We start from the raw sequence: 7,010 nt of genomic DNA on the forward strand, positions 1-7,010 counted from the left end.
CCCGGTACAGGGTGGTCACGGCAGCTACATTAGCAACAGGCCACAATGCCAAAAGGACAAGAGGGCAGAGCCCTGAACCCAAATTACAGGCAGGTCTCAGTACCAATGGCACGAAGCTCCTGCTAATCCTTTCCAAATGAGTGGGATTCGACCTGCACCTGAATTACAGGGCGGTCCCTTCCCAGTAGGCTGCTACAGAAGACTCGTGCCAAGAGCCTAAAAGACAGCCACCTTCTCGTGAATTGCAGGGAGGTCACGCTGCACCAGCTTCCACAGAGCTCAAGATCCCCCAGAAGCCACAGGACCGTGACTTGCACCCTACTTACAGGGCAGTCACTCCCGCTAGCCAGCTAAAAGAGCACACTGCCAACAGAGCACAGACCTGAACCCTACTTACAGGGAAGGCCACACTGCTCAAAGTATGAAAAGGCCTTAAGTGATCAGAGGCTCTTAATTTTTTGGGGGGGCTCACTCTGTCCAGGGTCCCATTCCTTCCCCTCCAGCTTCAGGGGCTTCCTCTCTTTCCTTTCCTCCTGTCCGACGGATTTTTCCTCGCGCCGTCCTTCCTTCTTTCTTCTCTTCCTTGGCAACCCTGGAACCAGAGAGACACACACACAGAGGGAGAGGCATGAGACATGATGGCACTACTTGTCATCAATTTGCTTCAAACAATGCCAGAGGAGCATCTCTTTTGGAACTTACCAGCAACGGCTGCAGAATGTCTCATCTCCAGCGGCCAGGCCATGAGCCACAGAGAGGCGAGGCGGTGCAATTCCAGGCCAGCTGGCAAGGGAGGGTGATGGGCAGGGACCCTGGACAGAGTTTCTCGGGGGCGCGGGGCTGGCACGACAAATAGTAACTCATGAGACTTGGACCCTCCTTACAGGGTGCTCATTCTGACCAGCAGCCATAGTACTGTAATGTGCAGTGGCACAAGGGCAGAGACTCGATCCCGAATTACAGGAAGGTCATCCAGCCCCAATTACTAGCATGCTGCTAATCCCTCAGCTGGAGCAAGGAGGGATCCAACCTATAGGTCCACGCTGTTTTCCAGCGTGGCCAGTCCAATTCGCCAGCTCAAGGCATATTAATGGCCAAGGAGAGGCGGGCAAGGACCTTTCCCTCAATTACAGGGAGGTCATGCCGGACAAGAGAGAGCAAGGGCCACAATGCGTTGCATAAAAGCGGGAAGTACGTGACATGTCCCCTGATTAACAGGATTGCCACGCTGACTAGGCTGAAACAGAGACCCCAGCATTCATTACAGGAAGGTCCCGGTGCTCAGGGGCCTAAAGCGCTCAATTTCCCCTATCAGCGGCATCCCGGTGACTTGCACCCGCATTACAGGGCAGTCACTCTCACTATCCAGCTGCCGTAGGCCAAAGGGCCGACCTGAACCCTCATTACAGGGTGGTCAGACTGCTCCAACACAGGCTGCCGCATAAGCAAGAGGAGGAAACTCCCTCCCTAAGAACACAGTGGTCACTCTGTCTAGCCGCATAAGAGAGCGCTATGTTCAGAGATCAGAACCCTTCATACAGGGTTGTCTCACAGTAAAAACCAAAAGGGGGCAACCTGAACTCTGGTTATAGGGTGGCCATCTATTCCATGAAAGAAAACTGGCTCTAAGCCCTCAAGAACTGGAAACATATGACCTACAACCCACTTATGGGTTGTATAATGCTACTATAATACCAACAAGCCACAAAGTCAAATGGACATTAGGTCACAGACCTGAACAGAAATTACAGGAATGTAAAAATACCATTGGTAGTAATCAAGAACTAATCCTTTCCATCTGAGAGGTATCTGACCTGCACCTGAATTAAAGGGCGGTCCATTCACTTTAGGTGTCTACAAAGGCACAGTGTCAAGAGCCTAAACAACAGAGACCATCTTCAGAATTACAGGGAGGTCTCTCTGCCAAAGGTATGAAAATCTTCAAACCCTTCCCTAAAAAATAGGTATGAAAGCTCAACCATCCCTTAACCCTTTCTATGACTAGTGGAAGGAGAAACCCATCTGTGCACTTGTAAGTTGTTCTCTGGTTCTGGGCAGTGTACAAAAATAAATATGCTGCAGCGATTTAAAAACTAAAATTAAAAATTATCTTTCATGTCCATAGCTATCATACTCATTCATCGACACACACATACAAAAACAAAAAAACCCACTGCCCAGAGTAGAAAAGAGCTCATAGTGACAGACTACCTGACCCATTTTCTAAATGGGATCGATTCTCCTCCACTCCAAAAGGTAAAGAAAGGTAAAAGCTGCACTCTATTTATTGGGAAGGGTACACTTAGACTTAGAAATGAAATAAGATAAAATGGAAGACCTATACCCTGCTTGCATGGAGGTTGATAGAGCGGAAGTGACACTATGATATTTCCCATGAGAAATAGGGGTAATAACCTCAACCCTACATAAATGGAAGGAACTCCAATTAGCTGAATAAGGGAATACACCTTATTAGGAAGTAATGAGGAAGAAACATGGACCTCAATTATTGGACGGATAAATGGGCGACACTATATAAATGTCTCCGAAACCCCAATAATAGGAAATATATATCTTATGTCTTACTTTCTGGGGCGGCTCACACACTCTAGACTGCCAAAATCCACAATGCCAGAAGAGCAGAGACCTGAACACAATTTACAGTCTGGTCTCATTACAAATAGTTATACATTAGACCTAATCACTGCTAAAAGGGCTGACCCTAACACCGCATTACAGGACAGTAATGAGCCAGCTAAATGATCACACTGCCAACAGAGCACAGACCTGAACCCTACTTACAGGGAAGGCCACACTGCTCAATGTATGAAAAGGCTCAATAACCTTAATTGACCAGAGGCTCTTAATTTTGGGGGGGCTCACTCTGTCCAGGGTCCCTTTCCTTCTCCTCCAGCTTCAGAGGCTTCCTTGATTACTTTCCTCCTATCTGATTGATATTTCTTGGCATCTTCCTTTTTTCTTGTCTTCCTTTGTAGCACTGGAAACAGAGAGGGAGACAAAGAGAGACTGACTTGTCATCAATTTAATTCAAATAATGCCAGAGGGACCCTACTTACAGGGTGCCACAATAGCATAATTGGAAGCAATTAAAGGGTAAGGACTTGATCCCTGGTTGCAGGGCTTTCCCTTCCCTATTTACTAAAATGCTGTTAATCCCTCCCAAAGATCAAGGAGGGATAAAATCTAGACCCTGAGTTATAGGGTAGTCAATCAATTCACTGGCTTAAGGTGTAATGGAGGCAGGTCTCAGAACCAATGACACTAAAATAGCTCTAATCCCTTCTAAATTGGAAGAGTTCAACCTGCACCTAAAATATACTGTGCTCTGTTCTGTTTAACCAGCTAGAAGGTCCTAATGCCAAGAGCTCAAAGGCAGAGTCTTTCTACTGAATTACAGGCAGGCCACATAGCTCAAGGTACCAAATGCCTCCACCTTTCCTACAGAAGAAAGAGATTATTGTGACATGCACACTCCTTATAGATTTGTCACGCTGACTAGACTACAAACAAGGGATAATGAAAAGAGGGAAATAAGTCAAAGACCTTACTCTGAATTACTGGGAGGTCAAGCAGCTCAGGGGTCTAAACCTTGAATATCCCCATAAGCTTTGTTCTGTCATCACAGGTTAGTTAGTTACTCTTACTAGCTAGCTAACAGAGAATAATACCAAAAGTCCAGGATATTATAGATCTGAACCTTTTCTCCAGGGAAATCACACTGCTTAAGTTTTTAATAGCTTCAACTCCACCATATGACCCAAGTCTTAATTATGGGTGATGCTCACTGTGTCCAGAGTTTCTTTCCCTCTCCTCTACCATTAGTGGTTTCCTTTTTCCCCTCCTCTTTGCTCAGTTACTTGGAGGCTTTCTTTTTCTTCTCTTCCTTGAAGAAGTTGGAAAGAGACAGACAAACAGACAGAGAGAAGGTAAAATAAGTTATGGGAGGGCTTAGCACACTCTATATCCCCAACATAAACTGGGCATAAATGAGGAATTTGTTCTTGTTTTCCCCAAGTCTGAAGACTGTCTAAGCCCTCTGCCACTCACCATCCACCTCAATGCTTCCCACCACCTCAGCCTGAATCCCTGCCAAGCACTTGCTGCCTGAGCCCTCGCTCTTCATCCCACCTCAATGCTTCCACCTTAGCTTGAACTCCTGCCGCTCACGCCTTGCCTCAGCGCTTCCCGCCAGCTCAGCCTGCGCCCCTGCTGCTCGCCTCCTGTCACTGCGCTTCCCTCCGCCTCCGGCTGAATCCGCCCTGTTCATCCCCCACCTCAGCTTCTACCTCAGCGTGAGCCCGCCCAGCTCAGCGCTTCCCGCCTTCTCAGTCTCTCACCTCCACCCTTCCCGCCTCAGCCCCGCACCCAGTGTTGCCCGCCTCAGCGCGGGCCCCACATCCCAGCGATGCCTGCTTCGAGCCGAGCCCCCCGATTGCAGCGCTTCCCGCCTCGACCTGAGCGCCGCACTTCAGTGCTCCCCTCACCTCACCTCAGCCCTCACCCCAGCGCTTCCCACCTCAGACTATGCACCGCAGCTCAGCACATCTTGCCTCAGCTTGTCCCCCCCCCTCAGCGCCTCCAGCCCAGCCTGAACCTCTGCCACCCACCGACCACCTCAGCGCTTCCCACCACGTCCCTGCTTCTCAGCTCTCACCGCCTCACCTCGCACTTCCCGCCTCTGAACCCCCACCCCAGCGCCCCCAACTCAAACTGAGCCTGTCCCACCTCAGCACTTCCCATCTCAGACAGAGCCCCCCCCCCCAGTGTATCCTGCTCAGCCTGATCCTCTGCCACACACCGACCAACTAAGGATTTCCCACCTCTTCAGTTTGAGTCCCTCCTTCTCACCCCAACCTTCGGGAGTCTCACCTCAATCTTAGCCCCATACATCACAACACTTCCTGCCACAACCTCTGCACCCCCCCCCCCCAGCACTTCCCACCTCAGCCTCTGCCACCAGACCTCAGTGCGTCCCTCAGCCTGGACCCTGCACCTAATTGCTTCCCACCTCAGACTGAGCCCCCTCAACTCAGCTCTTTCCACCTCAGCCTAAGCCCCTCCCACCTCAGCCTGAGCCCCCCACCTCAGCACTTCCCACCTCAGATAGGGCCCTCCCCCCACCTCAGTGCATCCATCACAGACCATGTCAGCATTTTCTATCTCTTCAGAATGAGCCCCTGATTCTCACCCCCCACCTCAGCGTTTCCCACACCAATTTGGACCATGCATCTAAGTGCTTCCTGCCTCAGACTGAGCCCCTCCTCACTTCAGCCCCTGCCACCACAGCCTGAGCCCCCCACCTCAGCTCTTCCCGTCTTAGACTGAGCCCCCCTCACTTCAGCCCCTGCCACCACAGCCTGAGCCCCCCACCTCAGCTCTTCCCGTCTTAGACTGAGCCCCCCTCACTTCAGCCCCTGCCACCACAGCCTGAGCCCCCCACCTCAGCTCTTCCCGTCTTAGACTGAGCCCCCCTCACTTCAGCCCCTGCCACCACAGCCTGAGCCCCCCACCTCAGCTCTTCCTGCCTTAGACTGAGCCCCCCTCACTTCAGCCCCTGCCACCACAGCCTGAGCCCCCACCTCAGCTCTTCCCACCTTAGACTGAGCCTCCCCATCTCAGCCCTTCCCACCTAAGCCTGAAACCCCCACCTCAGTGCTTCCCATCTCAGATAGAGCCCCCACACCTCAGTGCTTCCAGCTCAGCCTGATTGTCTGCCTCCCACAGACCACCTTAGCATCTCCCACCTCTTCAGAATGAGTCCCTGCTTCTCACCCCCCCCCCCCACACACACCTCAGTGCTTCCCACCTCAATCTGGACCCTGAACCTAAGTGCTTCCTGCCTCAGACTCAACCTCCCTCACCTCAGCCTTCTCGGCCTCAGCCTGCGCCCCCACCTCAGCTCTTCCCACCTCAGACTGAACCCCCCCTCACTTCAGCCCCTGCCACCACAGCCTGCGCCCCCCACCTCAGCACTTCCCACCTCAGCCTGAACCCCCCAGCTCAACACTTCCTGCTTCAGCTTCTGTACCCCTCCTCAGTGCTTCCCACCTCAGACAGAGCCCCCCTCACCTCAGTGCTTCTTGCTCAGCCTTATTGTCTGCCACCCACCGACCACCTCAGCACTTCCCGCCTCATTAGAACGAGTCCCTGCTTCTCACCCCCCACCTCAGCACTTCCCATCTCAACCTGGACTCTGTACCTAAGTGCTTCCCGCCTCAGGCTGAGCCCCCCTCACCTCAGCCCTTTCCGCCTCAGCCTGAGCCACTCCCACCTCAGCATTTCTCACCTCAGCCTGAGCCCCCCAAATCAGCGTGAGCCTCCCACCTCAGCCTGAAACACTTCCACCTTAGCACTTCCCACTTAAGCATGAACCCCGATTTCAGCACTTCCCATCTCAGACTATGCACCCCACCTCAGTGCTTCCAGCTCAGCCTCATTGTCTGCTGCCCACCGACCACGTCAGCACTTCCCTCTTCTTCAGTATGAGTCCCTGCATTTCACCCCCACCTCAGTGCTTCCCACCTCAATCTTAGCCCCATCCCTCAATACTTCCTGCCACAACCTCTGTATCCCCACCTCAGCACTTCTCACCTCAGCCTCTGCCACCAGACCTCAGTGCGTCCCTCTCAGCCTGGACCCTGCACCTAATTGCTTCCCACCTCAGACTGAGCTCCCCTCAACTCAGCCCTTTCCGCCTCAGCCTAAGCCCCTCCCACCTCAGCACTTCCCACCTCAGACAGAGCCCCCCCCCACCCTCCCACCTCAGTGCTTCAATCTCAGCCTGATTGTCTCCCACTCACAGATGATGTCAGCATTTCCCATCTCTTCAGAATGAGCCCCTGATTCTCACCCCCCACCTCGGCGCTTCCCACATCAATCTGGACCATGAATCCAAGTGCTTCCCACCTCAGACTGAACCCCCCCCCCCCCACTTCAGCCCTTGCCACCTCAGGCTGAGCCCCCCCACCTCAGCACTTCCTGCCTCAGCC

General features: G+C 52.7%; 1 long non-coding RNA gene across 3 annotated transcripts; it reads right to left on the reverse strand.

Moving 5' to 3' along the window:
• Positions 1–2,748: 2,748 nt before the first annotated feature.
• Positions 2,749–6,727, reverse strand: LOC142827627 (uncharacterized). Of its 3 annotated transcripts, none has more exons than XR_016349049.1 (3): positions 6,613–6,727; positions 3,807–3,904; positions 2,749–2,998 (listed from the first exon to the last, which is right to left on the reverse strand). It is a non-coding gene; the product is annotated as an uncharacterized LOC142827627 (long non-coding RNA). The 3 variants fall into 3 exon arrangements; XR_016349050.1 differs by having other exon boundaries at positions 6,598–6,702; XR_012902323.2 differs by lacking the exon at positions 6,613–6,727 and adding an exon at positions 4,964–5,039.
• Positions 6,728–7,010: the final 283 nt, after the last annotated feature.

This window comes from Pelodiscus sinensis, chromosome 3 (genome assembly GCF_052426305.1).
Source record: "Pelodiscus sinensis isolate ZL-2025 chromosome 3, ASM5242630v1, whole genome shotgun sequence".
Taxonomy (NCBI): Eukaryota; Metazoa; Chordata; order Testudines; family Trionychidae; genus Pelodiscus; species Pelodiscus sinensis.